Source organism: Heterodontus francisci, chromosome 4 (genome assembly GCF_036365525.1).
Source record: "Heterodontus francisci isolate sHetFra1 chromosome 4, sHetFra1.hap1, whole genome shotgun sequence".
Taxonomy (NCBI): domain Eukaryota; kingdom Metazoa; phylum Chordata; class Chondrichthyes; order Heterodontiformes; family Heterodontidae; genus Heterodontus; species Heterodontus francisci.
Window position 1 is genome coordinate 145,331,755 of NC_090374.1, and position 22,282 is coordinate 145,354,036.

General features: G+C 40.8%; 1 protein-coding gene across 9 annotated transcripts in view; it reads right to left on the reverse strand.

The window, feature by feature from the left end:
- The window catches only part of focad (focadhesin), a 268,225-nt gene extending 246,134 nt beyond the window's left edge, over positions 1-22,091 (reverse strand). For 4 of the 9 annotated variants that reach the window (XM_068030258.1, XM_068030268.1, XM_068030267.1 and 1 more), the window contains exon 1: positions 22,059-22,091. The gene's annotated coding sequence lies outside the window, so the exon portion shown is untranslated. Of the gene's footprint in view, positions 1-8,756; positions 8,857-11,057; positions 11,110-12,034; positions 12,100-20,264; positions 20,307-21,974 lie in introns of those variants that run through there. The other 5 variants (XM_068030261.1, XM_068030262.1, XM_068030260.1 and 2 more) reach the window with 5 other exon arrangements.
- Between the last annotated feature and the right edge of the window lie 191 nt (positions 22,092-22,282).

The window sequence follows — 22,282 nt, forward strand, 5'->3', positions numbered from 1 at the left end:
CGGCCCTCGATGTTGCGCCGATCATCTGACCTACACTATTCCATTTACATCCATATGTCTATCCAATGACCACTTAAATGCCCTTAAAGTTGGCGAGTCTACTACTGTTGCAGGCAGGGCGTTCCACGCCCCTACTACTCTCTGCGTAAAGAAACTACCTCTGACATCTGTCCTATATCTTTCACCCCTCAACTTAAAGCTATGTCCCCTCGTGTTTGCCATCCTCATCCGAGGAAAAAGACTCTCACTATCCACCCTATCTAACCCTCTGATTATCTTATATGTCTCTATTAAGTCACCTCTCCTCCTCCTTCTCTCTAACAAAAACAACCCCAAGTCCCTCAGCCTTTCCTCGTAAGACCTTCCTTCCATACCAGGCAACATCCTAGTAAATCTCCTCTGCACCCTTTCCAAAGCTTCCACATCCTTCCTATAATGCGGTGACCAGAACTGCACGCAATACTCCAGGTGCGGCCTCACCAGAGTTTTGTACAGCTGCATCATGACCCCGTGGCTCTGAAACTCGATCCCCCTACTAATAAAGGCTAACACACCATATGCCTTCTTAACAGCCCTATTAACCTGGGTAGCAACTTTCAGGGATTTATGTACCTGGATACCAAGATCTCTCTGCTCATCTACACTACCAAGAATCTTCCCATTAGCCCAGTACTCTGCATTCCTGTTACTCCTTCCAAAGTGAATCACCTCACACTTCTCCGCATTAAACTCCATTTGCCATCTCTCAGCCCAGCTCTGCAGCCTATCTATGTCCCTCTGTACCCTACAACACCCTTCGACACTATCCACAACTCCACCGACCTTCGTGTCATCCGCAAATTTACTAACCCACCCTTCTACACCCTCATCCAGGTCGTTTATAAAAATGACAAACAGCAGTGGCCCCAAAACAGAACCTTGCGGTACACCACTAGTAACTAAACTCCAGGATGAACATTTGCCATCAACCACCACCCTCTGTCTTCTTTCAGCTAGCCAATTTCTGATCCAAAGCTCTAAATCACCTTCAACCCCATACTTGCGTATTTTCTGCAATAGCCTACCGTGGGGAACCTTATCAAACGCCTTACTGAAATCCATATACACCACATCCACTGCTTTACCCTCATCCACCTGTTTGGTCACCTTCTCGAAAAACTCAATAAGGTTTGTGAGGCACGACCTACCTTTCACAAAACCGTGCTGACTATCTCTAATGAACTTATTCTTTTCAAGATGATTATAAATCCTGTCTCTTATAACCTTTTCCAACATTTTACCCACAACCGAAGTAAGGCTCACAGGTCTATAATTACCAGGGCTGTCTCTACTCCCCTTCTTGAACAAGGGGACAACATTTGCTATCCTCCAGTCCTCCGGCACTACTCCTGTCGACAATGACGACTTAAAGATCAACAACAACGGCTCTGCAATCTCCTCCCTGGCTTCCCAGAGAATCCTAGGATAAATCCCATCTGGCCCAGGGGACTTATCTATTTTCACTCTTTCCAAAATTGCTAACACCTCCTCCTTGTGAATCTCAATCCCATCTAGCCTAGTAGTCTGTATCTCAGTAATCTCCTCGGCAACATTTTCTTTCTCTACTGTAAATACTGACGAAAAATATTCATTTAACGCTTCCCCTATCTCCTCTGATTCCGCACACAACTTCCCACTACTATCCTTGATTGGCCCTGTTCTAACTCTTATCATTCGTTTATTCCTGATATACCTATAGAAAGCCTTAGGGTTTTCTTTGATCCTATCCGCCAATGACTTCTCGTGTCCTCTCCTTGCTCTTCTTAGCCCTCCCTTTAGATCCTTCCTGGCTAGCTTGTAACTCTCAAGCGCCCTAACTGAGCCTTCACGTCTCATCCTAACATAAGCCGCCCTCTTCCTCTTGACAAGCGCTTCAACTTCTTGAGTAAACCACGGCTCCCTTGCTCGACAACTTCCTCCCTGCCTGACAGGTACATACTTATCAAGGACACGCATTAGCTGCTCCTTGAATAAGCTCCACATTTCGTTTGTGCCCATCCCCTGCAGTTTCCTTCCCCATCCTACACATCCTAAATCTTGCCTAATCGCGTCATAATTTCCTTTCCCCCAGCTATAATTCTTGCCCTGCGGTATATACCTGTCCCTGCCCATCGCTAAGGTAAACCTAACCGAATTGTGATCACTATCGCCAAAGTGCTCACCTACATCTAAATCGAACACCTGGCCGGGTTCATTACCCAGTACCAAATCCAATGTGGCATCGCCCCTGGTTGGCCTGTCCACATACTGTGTCAGAAAACCCTCCTGCACACACTGGACAAAAACAGACCCATCTAAAGTACTCGAACTATAGTATTTCCAGTCAATATTTGGAAAGTTAAAGTCCCCCATAACCACTACCCTGTTACTCTCGCTCCTGTCGAGAATCATCTTCGCTATCCTTTCCTCTACATCTCTGGAACTATTCGGAGGTCTATAGAAAACTCCCAACAGGGTGACCTCTCCTCTCCTGTTTCTAACCTCGGCCCATACTACCTCAGTAGACGAGTCCTCAAACGTCCTTTCTGCCGCTGTAATACTTTCCTTGATTAACAATGCCACACCCCCCCCCCCCCTCTTTTACCCTCTTCTCTGTTCTTTCTGAAACATCTAAATCCCGGAACCTGCAACATCCATTCCTGCCCCTGCTCTACCCATGTCTCCGAAATGGCCACAACATCAGGATCCCAGGTACCAACCCATGCTGCAAGCTCACCCACCTTATTCCGGATGCTCCTGGCGTTGAAGTAGACACACTTTAAACCAAGTTCTTGCTTGCCAGTGCCCTCTTGCGTCCCTGTAACCTTATCCCCTACCTCACTACTCTCAACAACCTGTACACTGGCACTGCAATTTAGGTTCCCATTCCCCTGCTGATTTAGTTTAAACCCCCCCGAAGAGCACTAACAAATCTCCCCCCCAGGATATTGGTACCCCTCTGGTTCAGGTGAAGACCATCCTGTTTGTAGAGGTCCCACCTACCCCAGAAAGAGCCCCAATTATCCAGGAAACCAAAACCCTCCCTCCTACACCATCCCTGCAGCCACGTGTTCAACTCCTCTCTCTCCCTATTCCTCTCTTCGCTAGCACGTGGCACAGGCAACAACCCAGAGATAACAACTCTGGTTGTTCTCGCTCTAAGCTTCCACCCTAGCTCCCTGAATTTCTGCCTTAAATCCCCATCTCTCTTCCTACCTATGTCGTTGGTGCCTATGTGGACCACGACTTGGGGGTGCTCCCCCTCCCCCTTAAGGATCCCAAAAACACGATCGGAGACATCACGTACCCTGGCACCTGGGAGGCAACACACCAACCGTGAGTCTCTCTCGTTCCCACAGAACCTCCTATCTGTTCCCCTAACTATGGAGTCCCCAATGACTAATGCTCTGCTCCTCTTCCCTTTTCCCTTCTGAGCAACAGGGACAGACTCTGTGCCAGAGACCTGCACCCCATTGCTTACCCCTGGTAAGTCGTCCCCCCCAACAGTATCCAAAACGGTTGGGGGAGGGTGCCCTGAGTAGGACTGAAACAAGAAATTTTCGACATATCCCACAAAAAGACAGCCATAACTAGGACCCATGCAGGTACCCATAGCATTATTATTATTGAAGAAAAGATACTGTCTGGTTATAAGCAAAAAAGGAAAATATTTCATCAGTGGGCAATTTCATTGCTCACGAGAGGCAGGCCATTCATAAATTACATTTTCCACAACCTACATATGTTCATGCTATTGCAAATTTATGTCATATCTGATTTTTCAATGAACTTGTCAAAATGTGGAAAACAAACTTAATTTACCAGGTGGCGGAGGACTCGTGCAACCTTTTGTTCTGTCGTCAGCTTTCAGTTTAATTGAAATAGTGCTAATTTTTGTGGAGTGGTGTTAAGTGACTACTTTTGTGGATTTTCAAGTCACCATAAGGAGAATTTTTGGATGAGATAACAAATGATTTTAACAAGTTCCTTAACTGTGTTGTTGGAAGATTACCTCATGGTGATTGTGGGTAGTATTGCTTCAGGTCAGGAATTAATGAAGGTTGCACAAGGCAACTGATTTAAGCATGCACTAGTTTGTTTCTGGTATGCTAAATTGACATATTCTGCTGCTATAAGTAGTTCCAATTCAGCATATTAACACACAGATAAGTGATGGAAGGAGTCATCAACTGTGCTATCAAGCAGCACTTACCAATAACCTGCTCACTGATACTCAGTTTGGGTTCTGGCTCAACCATTTGGCTCCAGATCTCATTACAGCCTTGGTCCAAACATGAACAAAAGCTGAATTCCAAAGGTCAGAGTGACCGCTCTTGGCATCAAGGCAGCATTGGACTGAATGTGGCATCAAGAAGTCCTAGTAAAATTGAAGTCATTGAGAATCAGCAGAAAAACTCTCCATTGGTTGGAGTCAAACCTAGCAAAAAGGAAGATGGCTGTGGTTGTTGGAAGCCAATCACCTCAATCCCAGGACTCTTTGCAGCAGTTCCTCAGGGCAGTGTCCTAAGCTCAACCATCTTCAGCTGCTACATCAATGATTTTCCCTCTATCATAAAGCCAGAAGTGGGGATGTTCATTGATGATTGCACAGTGTTCATCATTTGCAATTCCTATTGCGTCCAATTCTGGGCACCACACTTTGGCAAAGATGTGAAGGCAATGGAGAGAGTGCAGAAAAGATTTACGAGAATGGTTCAGGGATGAGACGTGGATAGACTGGCAAATGCTGGGGCTGTTCTCTTTAGAACAAATCTCCTCAGATTTGAGAGAGGTGTTCAAAATCATGAGGGACAGAGTAGATAAGGAGAAACTGTTCACAATGGTGGAAGCGTCGAGAACCAGAGGACACCAATTTAAGGTGATTGGCAAAAGAAGTTAGGCGACATGAGGAAAATCCACTTTTCCTCACTGCAAGTGGTTAGGACCTGGGCTGCACTGCCTGAGAGTGTGGTGCAGGCAGTTTCAATCATGGCTTTCAAAAGGGAATTGGATAATTATCCGAAGAGAAAATATTTGCAGGGCTATGGGAAAAAGGCAGGGCAGTGGGACTGGCTGAGTTGCACTTACAGACAGCCGGCACGGGCACAACAGGCTGAATTGCTTCCTCCTGTGCTGTAACTCTTCTATAATTCTATGAAATGAAGTTCGCGTGCAGCAAGACCTGGACAACATTCAGGCTTGTGCTGTTAACTGGCAAGTAGCATTCACACCAGGCAAGGGCCAGCGATAACCACCTCCCCTTGACATTCAATGGCATTACTATTGCCAAGACCACCACCATCAACATCTTAGGGGAGATGACCTTTGACGAGAAGCTCAACTGGCCCAGTCACATACATGACACAGTAACGAGAGCAGGTTAGAGGCCAAAAATGCTGCAAGTGGCTCAAATCCTGATTCACCAAAGCCTCTCAACCATCTACAAGGCATAAGTCAGGAGTGTGATGGAACACTCTCCACTTGCCTGGATGAGTACAGTTCCAACAACACTCAAGAAGCGCAATGCCACCCAGGACAAACAGTCTGACTGCTTGGCAGCCCATCCATTGATAAACACCTATCAATGGTGCACCAGAGCTGCAGCGTGTCCTATCTACAGGATGTACTGCAGCAACTTGTCAAACCTTCTTCAGCAGCAACTCCCAAACAGGCGAGCTCCACCACCTACAGAAAAAGGCAACAGGCACTTGGTAATACCATCACGTCCAAGTTCTCTGGCAAGTCACACACCAACCTGACTTTGACCCCTATTTAACATTCATCCACTATCACTGGGTCAAAATCCTGGAATTTCTTACATAACAGTTTTGTGAGACCATCTTCACCACACAGACTGTCAAGATGATTCACGACCACCTCCTCAAGGATAACTAGGGATGGCAATAAATGCTGGTCAGGATTTTTTTTTTTTAATTGCCATGATGCAACAATCTGATTCCTAGTCACAGATAGTTAGTGTTTAGGTTTGTGACTTATTTGAAAGAAAACAGCAGTACAAAATTCTATTTAGGCTTGTGAATTTTACATACCTCATTTCTTTAAGGATTCACATACTGAATGAAACAGAGATCTGAATCCTGACAAATGAGATCTTGAGTAAATCATATGAAATCCTCCCCAAATGTTCGGAAATGAAAGTTTTTCAGAAAGTTGAGTCACTCCAACCCCACAAAATAGTCTTGTACGCTCATGAATGGGCATTCATTATGCTCAGAGTACTTCAGAGTGGTGGACTTGTTAATTCATGTGGGTTGGTTTGTGACCTTCCTATGTTAAAATAACTGAAAATACAAAGAGTCTATTACTGTACCACATTCATGCTCTTCTATATCTGCTTATAATTCTAGGATACACAGGAAGAGTCCAAATGAGGGGAACAGAAATCCTACAGCTCACCTCAAATAGCATCATTTGACAATACCAGCACAAGTTTTCAATTTCAACCTACCAATCCATATTCAAAACTGTTAATAAATATACGAAATGTTAATAAATATACTGTTAATAAATATACGAAACCTTCCTTTCTTTGGCTCAAGGGTGACAGCTGTCATGCTGGCCCCTTACCGCAATACAGGGATGTGATTAACACATTGGCACCTCAGACCAATCATACACCCATCAGGGCCATATAAGGAACAAACACCCCACTTGTTCTGATAGAGATTAACTGACATTGTCCACACAAACTCATAAACTGAAAAGGTCTAAGTCATAATGAACACATTACTGCTCAAGGCAATTTAATTCCAAAGCAAATACTATGTGCAAGTACTGTCTTCTTATTAAGATAGTTTGATTCTGTTAATTGTGAAGCAGCATCTTGCAAAAATGACTCATCTAAAGATCACATCTTTTCTGTCACAAAAGAAACAAATAGCACTGTAGATAGTTACCAGTGTTCCATTGCAAAAACATTTCCTTAATAAATCAAGGTTATCATTTGTCATAAAGATCAAAGGCTCTATGAAATCTGTGCTACAAGTATTTCCTTCATAATGCAAAAATTGCCAATATCACAGTGCGAATGTACAATGTATCATACAATAGTACAGCACAGCAGGAGGCTATTCAGCCCATCAAATCTGTACTGGCCGCCCTGCTCTTTCCCCATATCCCTGAAATTTTTTTCTCCTTCAAGTATTTGTCCAATTCTCTTTTGAAGGCTACTGCTGAATCAGAATCCACCACCCTATTAAGCAGTGTATTTCAAATCCTAACCACTCGTTGTGTTAAAAAGTTTTCCTCAAGTCATCTGTTATCGACCCTTGGGCCACTGGAAACAGTTTTTCTTTATTTACTCTATCTAAACCCTTCATGATTTTAAAAACTGCTGTCAAATCTCCTCTTGACCTTCCCTGCTCTCGAAATGACTTGACTTTCTGTGACAAAATTACTTCATATCTGCTATGTAACTACAGCAACTTCATGCCATTCAATGCATTTCAATGATAACGCAGACAACAAAATGCTGTTTTCACAAAGCTGACAATGAAGCAGAGCAACTCGGACACATTTGGATATTGGTGTTAAACCTCACATCTGCTCCTCACTTGGAGAAGATTTGCATATTAATAATGCGAAGGCCAATTGCCTCAATGTTAAGTTGACAGCAAATTCTGACCCATTAATGTAAAAAAACAAAAACATAAAGTACATTCAGTGACCTATGGCAAGAACTTGGTTCTACAAATACTATACTTGCCAAGGTGCAATAAATGACCACTGAAGTTTTTCTGGCAATATAATGGATCACTTTATCCAATAAACAAATTCCGTCAATTCACCTAACTGGCAGGAAGCAAAATGACGAGCTGCAGGCCCTGACTAACATACAAGGCTGCATGGAAACTTTGAAAGCAAGCAATGAGGGCTGTTTCAATGTTAATCATAAAACACTAAATAGACTGATTGCGCAATGGAGTTAAAATCAACATCTTGGTCAGAATTTAATAATGCCTATTGTGACACCATTTAAAAGTGTATTTTCTGTTTGGCATGCAAATAAATATGCACATAGTTCGTATCTGTCAATATGGAAAACACAATTCATATCCAGCAAAACAGGGCTAACAGAAACTAACAGCATGAAATTAATTCTGTAAAAAAAACATTTGTAAAGTTGCTGAGAGACTCCTATAATGTTAGATTGATGTAGGATCGCATTTGGTGGCAGGTATTTAACCTTTAACTAGATTTCAATGTAGAATCTTCTAAATTACATAGGTTTGGAGGAAAGCCCCAATTATCCTGGAAAGGGCTTAGTTTGATACATAATTAATAGGAAGAAGCAAAAGTCACTGTGCCCAACCAGCTCTCCGTTTTAATTAGCTCCGAATTCAACACCTGGTCTGTATTGCATTAATTAGGAGTCCTTTTTTCTCTTCAATGCTTCTATTTACAAAATAGACTGCCACTAAATATGTAAAATAGCTACTTAACTTATATAATACTTGCACCTTACAAAGCCTCTAAGATCTAGTTTGCTGTCAACCCCAAAGAATTTCTCTACATCAAAATTTTAGAAGCTTTAGCAGCTCCTAATTTGACTACATTCACTTTTCATTTGAAAAAGAAACAAATCATGAAAATAATAAAATATGCCATTGCTATGATCGGAAGCGAGACAGTAGAGAGAAGAACTCCAATAGCCCACAAAGGATCAGATATACCAGGAAAAGAAACAAGGAAGGTCTGAAATCAATGAATATACATACCCATGTGACAACGACTTCCTTTATTTTTTCCGACACCAAGAATAATAACCGGACCTCAACTTGGTGACCAGATTCAGTAAGGCAATACGGTGTTATATTCCTAGATAGGAACAGTAAAAACTGGCTTTCCTTGAACAGGGATTGACAGGAAAATAACTGGTCATTTAAACATGCAAATAATGGAACAACCCTTGCCAGCCTACACCTAGATTTGAGCTAACTAGTGGCAGATAACACGAGTGCCAATAACTATCTCTAACAAGTACCCAGCGACCTCCCCTAAACCATAAACAGCATCACCATCTCACCAACCATTATTTTGAGGATGGGTCATCATTGATGGACTATTCATATCAAAATTGGCTACAAGAGGTCGTCAGAGGTTGGATATGTTGATAGGTGAGATGAAGAAAGACAGGAGGAGGCTCGTGTGGAGCATAAATGCTAGCATAGATCTGTTGGGCCAAAAGGCATGTTTCGGTACTGTAAATGCTATGCATACTTACGCAATGCAAGTGCATACCGTTGTAACAGTGTATGTCCCATGGATGGATTTTACTACACAGTCATCAAGGACAATGCACTTAAAGAACATGTCAGATGCAAAGTTTTCCAAAATTTGCAGTAGACTCTCATCAGACCAATGTAATCTAGTTTACTCAATAAAATCATTTATGGCTCTTTTACAAAAGAGAACCAAATAACATACAATTCCCAGAAAAAAACTCTTGTGCATCTATACTAAGCTTTCATCATGACATGGGTTTATTTAACTGCTGAATAGTGTTAAGACACAGCTTACAAATGTCAGTACCAAACTATTAAATTTGATTGGTGTCATGATGGTTACCTCACCTGATCTGCATCAAAGCTTTGCTAATATGTTTGAAGAGAACAAATGCATTTTGACAAATGTCCAACATATGGAGAATTTAAAGAGTCTTGTATTCATGTTTTTTCTTCTTTTAAACTTGAAATATATGCATGTTCAGCACATCCAATTTATATTTTTTTAACTATCAGCCGACTTTCATTGGAAACCAATTATTAGCTTTCCTGTAGTTTAGTTGTACACACAACATTCTGTTATATTTCTTGCTGGAAAAATGTGGTTCATTACTCTCCAGCTAGGTGCCATTGAAGGTACTTTATTTTATATCCTTGAGTACTCGCATGTAACTTCTCTCTTTAAGCAGCTAACTGAATCACTTGTGTCCAGTATAGTGGATTTAATTACTTTTTGTATCCAGCATTTACATGTATTTCCAAGAACCTATTTCAAATATGCAAATAGAAAAGGCAACATGGTCTAACCAGCTTTATTTCATTCAGTGAAATGGTGCTGCAGTCAGCTGACATCTTTGAACTCCCTTGTTCCTAGTACCACAGTCAAATCTACTCATCATTTTACCCTAGATTTTATATGAAGTTCCTCTTTTCTAGCTGAGCTGTTTATAGGCTCAGCATTGACTGCACCACAATAGATAGCAGCTCATCTTAACTTCAAATGAGAAGTTCTATTTTAACTCTATTTAATTTTGAACGGTTATCCTATCATAATTCAAATGATTTACGAACTTCTGCTACACACATTAGTTTAAAAACTTAGAGGAAAAGGAAAACATTTATTTTTCAGAAAGCTAAGCATCACAGAAATCATATATGGAACCAGAAGCCAATTAGCAACTACCTCTGCATAATGACTAGTACAGTATACTGGATAAGGATTTTTCATAGATAAAATGGCAACAAATCTTGAAGCCCCACTTGAGTAAATATTTTAATTTAAGCCTGTAACTAATTGTTCATATATAGCAATATCATTATTAAAATTAGCCTGTGATATTGTCCTTCAAGAACATGGTATATTTTTGGTTAATCTATGAAATTTATATCAGTTATAACGTAAAGCGTTTGCACAGACAGACTCTCAAAAAGCAATGTAGAAAGATGTTAGGCAAAGTAGGCTCTTTTTAGGAGGGATACTCTCACATTTGCGAAAATCACTCTATTGAATTGGTGAACTGCATCTGTTTAATGAGATTAGATCAGTGAATCATTTGTAAAACGTTGTTGGCATGGAGAATGCAATTCTGGAAATAATGGAATATTTGTAAAGCGAGTTCCTAAAAGCATTGCACAGTTGACCTCTTGCAATTCTGTCAGGGAGTTACTTTCGGTCCTACTGTGTATCAACTGAAAATTATAAATAACCTTTTACTGCTATTTTGATCAAGTAACGAATACGTGGAGGCAGCTATAAGGCAGTAATTTCATCAGGATTAAGATAATGTCACATACCAAAAGATCGAAGGCTGAGTGATTTATAACGAACTAATTTAACTCCATTCCTCTGTAATATAAACAAATGGGCCATTAACAGAGTTCATATAAGGCTTGTATAAACCACTAAACTGGAACAAGCTCAAAACTCAGAGCACATATATTTTTATTTCTCATCAAAGTGAAGAATGCTGGTATGTAAATCAATCAGGAATGGGCCCAATACAAAGTAGAGCTCCCTTTGCTCTGGCCAAAAGCATGCTTTAATCCCAAAACAAAACCCCCTATTGTGCTCTTGTGACATCTTCATATTTTACACCAGTCTTCCTTATTCTGAGTGAGGCTGCTAATTTGGGCCGAACTGTTGGGAGATTTAAGTTCAGACCTCTCATCCCCACTATGGGCTGGGTTGAGACCAACTAAATGAATTCCACACAGGATCCATTCAGCAGCACAGAATAAACTCTCATCCCATCAGTCTGGGCTAGATTAAAATCCAGATCCCAGAGGTGAAAGGAAAATGTGTTGACCCATTACATCACATTTTCTTGGAGTGTTCATATTTGCAGCAGGACCCTGCAAAGAAATCTTTAAAAACTATTTCCCTACACTTTGTGTTTTCATTAGACAAAACAAATCAGATACCTGTTGCAGATTTGGGGCAATATGTATACATTAGGTAACCTAACCTGAATAAAGTCCAGTGCCATTAAAACTACTTTGAGCTTTAAAAATGAAGACGAATACTAAAACTTAAATTCTTTGCTGGTTAAAAAGTTACACAAATCATTTACAGACAATGAAGTTTTTTTTTAAATCAGCCCTAAAGGCATATTGGTGGACAGGGAAAGAACAAAGAGTTTAACTGTTTGCTAATATTCCATGAGGTAGACAACAAAAGAAATTAATAGTGCATATTATGTATAAGTATTACAATTCAAAACACACAATACTGTAGCAATATAGTTCAAAGTGACTCAACTATATATACTCACTGCTCAGTGTCCAGAAAACCCAGCTGCAGAAAATATATACACTTCCCAACAAACTCCATTTGTATACACTATTAAGACACAAAGAAAGATTATAGTGTATTCCAAGGATACACTGGTCCAGAAATAACTGCAGCTGTATCTTTGAGTGCCATGAATTGGATTTTTAAAACCTCACCCTTCTAATTATATTTTTGTACCATATATTGCTGGAAAAGTGAATTTGTCACAGCAAGGTCAACAGGGCATCTGGGACCTCATGAACCTCAGGTCCAATGGTCCATATCTTAACCAGCGAAATATAATTACACAGAAACAGAGTGAACAATGAAGGAACTACAGGTATTAGATATATACGGAGAAATAAGGGAGGGATTGAAAGAATGTAGTGAGACAGAAAAAGACAGAAGGGAAGAGTAAGATTTCTTTTTAAAAAAACAAATATTTTAATTTTTAAAAACCTCTAGGAACAATTTACCATCTGCAGGAATGAGACTCCATAGTTTCAACTGTTTCTTTTCTGGGCCTCCAAGGTTGAGCTTCACACCAGGACCAAAAATCACACTAATTACAGGCTCCTTATGACATCAATTACCAACCCTAAATGTCTGCGGTGAGATTCATTCACATTAACAGTACAAATGCAGGAACTTCTTGGCATTCACTACAAATTGATAGGTTTTTTTTAACGCATTAATAATGGAAAACACCATGATCTCACTGTTATTTACCCAGCAAATTCTGGGCAGAACATCTTTTGGAACTCAAAATGCTTAAATAACTTTCTCTTCTGTCCTCTGAACCTTCATATGAGCATAGGAGCAGCAGTAGGCCATTCAGCCTGCTCCGCCATTCAATACGATCATGGCTGATCTTCCACTTCAATGCCTTTTTCCCCCACACTATCCTCCTATCCCCATATGTCATTGGTATTTAGAAATCTGTCAATCTCTGCTTTAAACATATTCAATGACTGAGCTTCCACAGCCCTCTGGGGTAGAGAATTCCAAAGATTCACAACCCTCTGAGTAAAGAAATTTCTCCTCATCTCTGTCCTAAGTGGCTTCCCCCTTATTTTGAAATTGTGTCCCCTGGTTCTAGACTCACCAAACCGGGGAAACATCTTAGCGGCATCTACACTGTCATCCCTTTAAGTATTTTGTAAGTTTCAATGAAATCACCTCTCATTCTTCGAAACTCTAGAGAATACAAGCCCAGTTTCCCCAATCTTTCTTCATAGGACAGTCCCACCATCCCGGGAACAAGTCTGGTGAACCTTCGTTGCACTCCCTCTATGGCAATATCCTTCCTAAGGTAAGGGGACTAAAACTGCACACAGTACTCCAGGTGCTGTCATATATATTACCATCTTGTAACCAAAACAACTTGTATTTATATAGCGCCTTCAATGTTGTAAAATATTCCCATGCGCTTCACAGGAGCATTATCAAACAGAATTTGACACTGAGCCACACAAGGAGTTATTACGGCAGATTACCAAAAGTTTGATCAATGAGCTATAAGGAGGATAGAGAGGTATAGAGGCAGAGAGGTTTAGGAAGGGAACTTCAGAGCTTTGGGCCATGGCAGTTGAAGGCACGGCCACCAATAGTGGATTGATTAAAACTGGGAAAGCTCAAGAGGCCAGTAGTGGAAAAGTGCTGATATCTCGGTGGGGTGTAGGTCTGGGGAAGATTACAGAAATAGGGAGGGGGGATGGATTTGAAAACAAGAATGAGAATTTGAAAATCAAGGCGCTGCTTAACTGAGAGCAAATGTAGGTCAGCGAACACTGGGTTAATAGGTGAACAGGAAGCTAACTCAGTTTGTGTTTTCAAAACAAGCAATGGCTCTCCTTCGACATTGCTCACACTGCGTTAGAAAATATACATCGGGAATTTCCTGGTCGGCCTCTGTAATGCCAGTGGAACTTCCATTTATGCAGCATAAACGGGGTTTGCACCCATCTTCCGTTAAAATTGCAGTGGCTGATATGGAAGCCGAGAATGTTCTTTAACAAACGTGCTTATGCCATTTGGATTGCAACACGAGGACAACCCCATCCACATTACATGGTACTCTCAGGTTTGTACTGGTATTTTTGTTAATCGACTTTAAATCGGAGTTTAAATTAATATTTAAAATGTAATCTCTCGATCTAGCACAAGATAGCTATTATTGTATTACATAGAGATTACAAATGAGAAAAATAACTCTTCATTATTTTTGTAAAAACCATAACTGAGTCCCTTTTGTTATACATAGTTCTTTAAACTACATTTTTAATTTTTATCAATTACCATTTTTAAACCTGAGGATAGATAGCAAGGTGTACCAGCATTTACAAGTGCTGGGGAAGAGTCTGGGATTCGCACAGTAGGCAGTGGGAGGGCATTGCTGGGCTTGATACCACTGGGGATGGGGGAGTGGGAAGAGGGGCTGTCAGGGATATGTGATCATTTGTTTTTGTCGGACTGAAAGGATGGTCCTGCAATTTAGGAGAAGTGGAGTGGGGTTCCAGGAGTTTAGCAAAACTGTGGTAGGGATCCTGGAATTTGGCAACACTGGGGTTGTGGACGCTTGGGCCTCAGCAATTCATATCTGCTAGATGAGGGGATTGAATGTAATGTATCCATGTTAGCTAACAATACAAAGTTAGGTGGACAAGTAAGCTGTAACAGAGGCTGAAAAAGGATACAGACAGGTTAAGTGAGTGGGCAAGAAAGTGGCAGATGGAATATCAGGCGAAGAAACATGCAGTTATCCACTTTAAGAAAAGCAGAATATTTTTTAAATGGAGAGACTGGGAAATGCTGGTATTCAGGTGCCTTTGAACATGAATCACAGAAAGTTAACTTGCAGGTACAGCAAACAATTAGGAAAGCAAATGGTATGTTAGCCTTTATTGCAAAGGGATTGGAGTTTAAGAATAAAGAATTGCTGCAATTATATAGGGCCTTGGTGATAGGAAAGATATACTTGCCTTAGGGGGAGGGCAATGAAAGTTCATCCGACTGATTCCTAGGATAAGGGAACTGTCCAATGAGGGAACATTGAGTAGACTGGGCCTGTATTCCCTAGAGTTTGGAAAAATGTATCATGGAGACCAGAACGGTGCAATGTCCCAAGTGTGATCTAACTAGGATTCTATACAATTTTAACAGAATTTCTCGGCTTTTCAATTCTACCCCTCCAGAAAGGAACTCCAGTATTTTGTTTTATGGCCTTATTAACTCGTGTCACAACTTTTAGCGATTTGTGTATCTGCACCCCCTCGATCCTTTTGCTCTTCTATTCCTTTTAGACTCTTATTATCCAAAAAAAATTAAGTTTCTAAAAGATCTCTGCAAAAATTGTTCAGGGCTTGACAAAGTAGATGCTGGATTACCTGGATGGAAAGTCTAGAACTTAGAATAAGGGGTCGGCTATTTAGTACCGAGATGAGGAGAAATTTCTTCACTCAAAGCGTTGTGAATCTATGGAACACACTATCCCACAGAGCTGTGGATGCACAGTCATTGAGCATAGTCAAGTGAGAGATCACAACAGATTTTTGGATACTCAGGGAATCAAGGGGTATCGGGATAGTGCAGGAAGATTAAGCAAGGTACATCAGCCATGATTTTATTGAACGATGGAGCAGGCTCAAGGGGCTGAATGGCCTATTGCTGCTCATATTTCTTTTGATTAGCAGCAAAATGAAGGGATCCTGTAGTCCAGCACTACTGTAGAGAAACCTGGGGTTTGGCTGAACAAGGGAAGGAAAATGGATTTTTGAGGTCTGTAAGCAGTGAAGGGAGACATCTGGTGTGGGCCTCACAGTCCTGCAAGAGCTGATTACCAGCTCTGGCTTGCAACTTACGTGGAATTTACAGCACAGAAACAGGCCATTCAGCCAAAAATGGTTTATGCCAATATTCATGAAGCTCCTCCCACCCGACTGCAACCAACTCTATCCGCATCCTCCTATTCCTTTCTCCCTCATGTCTACAGTAAAAAAACTCATTCATAATTCTAAAAACCTCCATCAGGTCATCCCTCAGCCTTCCCTTTTCTCTAGAGCAGGCCCAACTGTTCAATCTCTCCTGATAGTTATAACTTCTCAGTTCTGGTATCATCCCTGTAACTCTTTTTAACACCAGTTTCAGCACCTCTATATTCTTTGTATAATATGGAGACCAGAACGGTGCACAGTGTCCCAAAAGTGTGATCTAACTAGGATTCCATACAACTTTAACAGAATTTCCATGTTTTGCAATTCTAGAAAGGTGCTCCAGTACTTTGTTTGCTTTTTTTATGGCCTTATTAACTCATGTCACAACTTTTAGTGATTTGTGTATCTGCACCCCTAGATCCTTTTGCTCTTCTACTCCTTTTAGACTATTATCCAAAGATTTTTAAGTTTCTAAGAGATCTCTGCAAATATTGAATTTGTTTAGCATTTGGCTCCTGCAATTGTTTTACTCTTTGTGTCTCATTCTGTGTCTGTCGCTCTGCATTTGTCACAGCTGCCACTATTTTCTTTTCATTATATAAGTATCCAAAAAACACAAGTGATGCCCATCATCAGCACGTTTGCTTGAGCAACTTTCAAGATTGAACTCAGCTGCTCATTATGTTGAGGGGGAAACTCAAATTAGGATGATTAGAATTAAAAATAGGGCACCGGAACAGATTCTTCTCTTCGACCTTACAAAAGTGCACTTCCGTAGGACCGGACTTGTTAGCAGCAGCTAATTTCCAGGATCCGCGTTTTTTGCTGCTGAAATCCTCACTCATCTCTTGGCCACCTGCAGACTCAACTATTCTGATGATGTTCTGGCCAGCCTTCCATGTTTCCCCTTCCGGAAACTTCAGCTTAAGTAGAACTTTGCTGCCCACAGACATTTTAATACATGAAAGGTGCTATACAATGCATATTGTTGCTGTTATCCCACACCAAAATCCGCTCGCCAGTCAGCCCGTCCTTGTTGATCTACACCGGCTCCCAATCTCCCTTTTAAATTTCTCACGTTCATGTTTAAATACCTTCATGGGATTGCCTCTCCCTATAACCTTTTCCACCCACTGCTTCCAACCCTCCATCAAAATTGCTTCATTCTTCTGCCCCTGCAACCTTGCGCAATACCCCCTTCCCTTCACTCCAACATTGGTAACCACATTTTCAGCAGTCTGGGCCCCATGTCCTGAAATTCCCTCCATTCTACAATAAAAGCACAGTATAACTGCAAGCTGTTGTATTGCCATAATTTAAATGGACTCCCTGTATTGTTTCTGCACCCAGGAATAAGAAAAATGGCTGCAGCACCTACCCAAGTGTGCCATGGAAAGAGGTCCCAGCAAATGAAAAAATATAATGTACATACAAACACATTTTTCAAACTCCACTATTGCTTTGTGCACTTGATTACTCTGTCATCAATCGAAATAGGCAAAAGATGTCCTACAAAGTTTAAATACAAGGCCTCAAAATTTAAATCTGTCCACTACCTTAGCAAAGCTCAACTGCAGGAACACACCAACATTTTTGTCCAGCATTGCTATGGCACAAATAATGGGCAATACACCATATAGGATATTCATTCATGTGTCTCATTGCAATATATATGTCAAATATCACTTCCATCTGACCAGGTGCACAGATGCAATGCAATTCTCATTTTAAAAATCAGACATTCTGCCCTTATGTTTATACTTTTATTACAAATTTCCATGTCCACATTTTGAAAATTGCTTATGTAAATTTGTCATTCTGTACTTAGTCTCCTGTTAGTGACGCTCAGTACAATAATAACTTGCATTTATATTGTGCCTTTATCATAAACATCCCAAAGGGTTTCACACAGCATCAAAAAAAATTGACATGCCACATTAAGCAATATTAGGGCAGGAAGCAGGTTTTAAGGAACATCTTAAAAGAGAGAGGGGTTTAGGGAGGGAATTCCAGAGTTTAGAGCCTAGGCAGCTATCAGCACAGCCACAACTGGTGGAGTGGATAGGAGATGCACAAAAGACCAGAATTGAAGTAACGCAGAGATCTCGGAGGGTTGCAGGGCTACAGGAGGTTACAGAGATAGGAAGGGGTGAGGTAATGGGGGGGTAGGAAGGGGTGAGGTAATGGGGGGTGGGGAGGGAGGGATTTGAAAACAAGGATGAGAATTTAAAAATTGAGTACCAGTTGCGGGACAGGAGTATTACGACTCATCAGGAACTTAGAATGAGCCAAGACAATATGATGCCCACAAATGTCAGCCAGTTAAGTATATATTGAAAATCTTAATATGCAGTTAAGTTTAAAATGTATTTAAGAAACTGGAAGATAGCAGGGGGTTGAGGAGCTCCAAAATGAATTTTTGCAAGTTGGTAGTATGTTTATAATGTTTGCTGTTCAACAGCTGTTAAAGGATCATTGAAATACTTTAACCCTTTATTAGATGATTCACCCAACAGCAAATAATGATTTTATATATCCCAAGCAATTTATTGATACTGCAAGTTATTGCTGTGGCTTTACAAAGTAGTAGAAGTGGCCTAGGTTTTTAAATCAGTATTACTTTAAAATAAATGGAGTTACATCAGCAGTAAAATACCAATCAGAAAATCTAGACTACCACCTTCCTCATGCGGCAAGATCACAGCATACAGTAGAGTAATGGGGAAGAGGGGAATATTGAGTAACCCATAACTAGAAAAGTTAGATTTACCCAAAACAATTAAAATTATGAAGCATCAATTTTTTCTAACACTATTTTGGTAGCAAACACATGCACTGTCATAATTTAACAATGTAGATTCAGCATGTATTCTTACTTCCCCCTGACCAACCTAAAATTCCCCCTTATGCAAGATCCTCATTCTGCCCTGCATCTCAGATCATCTTGGTCCCCACTGGAGAGATTTTACCTAAGTTTCATCACTATATTTGAGAATTCCTCATTTGTCCTCCCAATATGTTTCTACTTCACCTTCCCTCCCCCAGTGTGTACCCACCTTAAACCGCTGTAACAATTAAACTTCCCTTGGCCTCATTCTCACTGTGGCAGCAGAGTTATCCCAGCATCTTAGTCACCAATGAAAGCCATATATTTTCTTCCTCTTGAGCACAGGACACCCCCGACCCCATAGCATCCAGTATGTGCAACAAACAACAGAAATGGCAGCATAATAGCCATAAGGCAGTGGGGGAATTAAACCCACCTGATCTGATATGTGCTTTAGAGTCCAAGCACATACCAAATTAACTGGGTTTGATCATAAGTTTCTTTTTAGGAATGTGTGACGCAACAGCATTTACTCAAAAAAGTAAAAGTGGAACTCCTCTAATACTCGGCGAGTCACTGCATCACAGACCAAACCAAACAATCCAAGAATGCTCCAGATTGGATGATCTAATAACAAGCAAAACATCTCCTGACTTCACCCTTACATCAGCTCATCTGCTGCTCAAACCCTCGTCCATGCCTTTGTTACCTCTAAACTTCAATATTACAGCGCATGACCGGCATTCCAAATCCTACCCTCCTCAAACTACCTGTATCCTAACTTGTACAAATCCCACTCACCCATCTCCCCTGTCCTTACTGTCCTGCAGTGGCTCCCAGTTAAGCAACACCTCGATTTTTAAAATTTTCATCTTGGTTTTCAAATCCCTCCATGACTTTGGCCCTCATCATCTTTGAATCTCCTCCAGCCTTACAGCCTCTGACAACTCAGCACTCCTCTAATTCTGACCTCTTGAGAACTGCTGATTTTAATCACTCCACCATTGCTGCCCTGCCTTTAACCAAGACCCGAAGCTCTGGAATTCCCTCTCGAAACCTCTCCACCACTTTATCCTCCTTGAAGATGCACCTTAAAACTTACCTCTCTGATCAAGCTTTTGGGCTTCTGGCTTAATAAATATATTTTTAAGTAGTTCGGTGTCAAATTTTGTTTTATAACACTTGTCAAGTGCCTTGCAAAGTTTTATTATATTAAAGGTGTTATATAAATACAAGTTCTTGTTATCTGTACTGAGTTGGCTCCCACTCCTGACTGCTATCCGGTAACCTCAGTTGGAAAGTAAAGCATGTAGATATAACACAAGGCAATGATCCCCTCATTGCTGAATATCTTACCAACACTTACTTACACATGAAGAACAGCTGCTTATGCTGGTCTAAACTTCAATCTTAATATATACCATGTATATATTTTTCTATAGCTATTTGCTTTGATATTAGACTTTCCTCACCATATTCCTCATGTTCATGATCCGAACCTCAATAACTCAGTAGCTTCTTCAGTCTATATACACACACAAATTATATTATATAAAGGTTACTACTCTGAAAACAATTAAGGATACAGTTTGTAGTCCATTAGAAATTTGATAGTGCTGCATTTTAATAAGTGACAGCTCAAACAAGAATTTCCTAAGACATGACTTGATTATGAAAATAAAATCCAATATATTAAGCTGTGTTTATTAAGAACATAACATAAGAGATCAGAGCAGGAGTAGACCACATGGCCCCTCAAACCTACTGTGCCAATCATAAAGATCATGGCTGATCTTCAACCTCAACTCCACTTCCCTCTCTGATCCTCACATCCCTTCACTCCTTTAGTGCCCAAAAGTCTATCGTTCTCAGCACTGAATATACTCAATGCCTCAGCATCCACTAACCTCTAGGGTAGAAAATTCCAAACATTCACAACCCTCTGAGTACATTTCTCCTCATTTCAATCCTAAATGGCCAGACCTTTATCCTGAGATTTTCCACCTTAGTTCTAGACTCTCCATCCAGGGAAAATAGTCTTTCAACATCTATCCCTTCCAAGCACTCTCAAAATCTTATATGTTTAAATGAAATTACTTCATTCTTCTAAACTCCAGAGGATAGGCCCATTCTACTCACTCTCCTCATAGGTCATCCCTCTTTTCCCAGGAAGCAATCTCAAGAACCTTCATTGCACCATCTCTAAGGCAAGTACAGACCAAAACTGTACATAGTACTCCAGATGTAGTCTCACCAAAGCTCTGTACAATTGCAGGAAAACTTCCTGACTCTTGTACTCCAACCCCATTGGACATTAAAGGCTTTCCTAATTACTTGCTACACCTTCATATTAACTTTGTGTTTTATGTATAGGGCATCCAAGTCCCTCTGAACAATATAATAGTTTCTCACCATTTAAAAAGTTTTCTTTTACTATTCTTGCCACCAAGGCGAAACCTCACATTTCCCCATTATGTTCTAACTGCCACCTTCTTGTCCATTCATTTAACCTGTTTACATCCCTTTGCAGATTCTGTGTCTTCAGTTTATTTCCCCACCTAGCTTTGTATCAGCAAACTTCGATAAATTACACTTGGTTCTTTCATCCACATCATCAATACAGATCATAAATAGTTAAGCACTGATCCTTGAAGCATGCCACTAGTAGCTGCCTGCCAACCCAAACTATTCCTATTTTCTATCCTTTAACCATTCTTCTATCTGTGCTACTGTATTATCCCCATGAGCCCTACACTTCGAAAGAATGTTAAATTCTTTTAACCACAATAAACTATACTTCATAGTACCAGAAACTAAAATTTCATCAAAAGTTCCTTAACTAGAAGTGTCTTTGTATTACCATTAAGTTCCCACTGAAACACACAGCAAATTTAGTTAGGTTTTAGAACTTAAGAGGTGACCATATCAAGCTCCTTAAATTTCTTCGTGCCTGCAGCAGGAAGTAATTGATAGTTGGATATTCTGGGGTTTAGTAATGTACAAACCCCAGATATCCAAAAGTCACAGTTCTCAGAGGGAAAACTGAGCCTTCAGTTCCCGACTGCAACACAATGTGCGGCCAGGCCCCTCTCCCTCTGTGAGTGGAAGTCACAGACCGGTGTAAAATACTGCGCACAACCTCCTCCCAGGTTGACAGACCACGCGCCACCTCAGTACCGAACCTTCTGTATTCCCATTCGACCCATTGAAACCGCAACAACTGAGAATGCGAAGAGAACGCGCAACAACGTTCCAGAATACTTTACCCAGAACCCGGATGCCCAATTCAATCGCCGCACTCACTGCGCAGACGCAGCGCACTTCTGACTCAGCCCTGACGTGGAGTGATAGATGTCCCAGGAGATTCAAACAGTCTCCTGGAAGCTTTTGGCTTTCTCAGTTAGACAACCTTTAGTCATTCTTGCTGCAGAGATTGGTAAAATACAATGATATGATTATATATTAGATTAATCCTGGAGATGTTAATGGT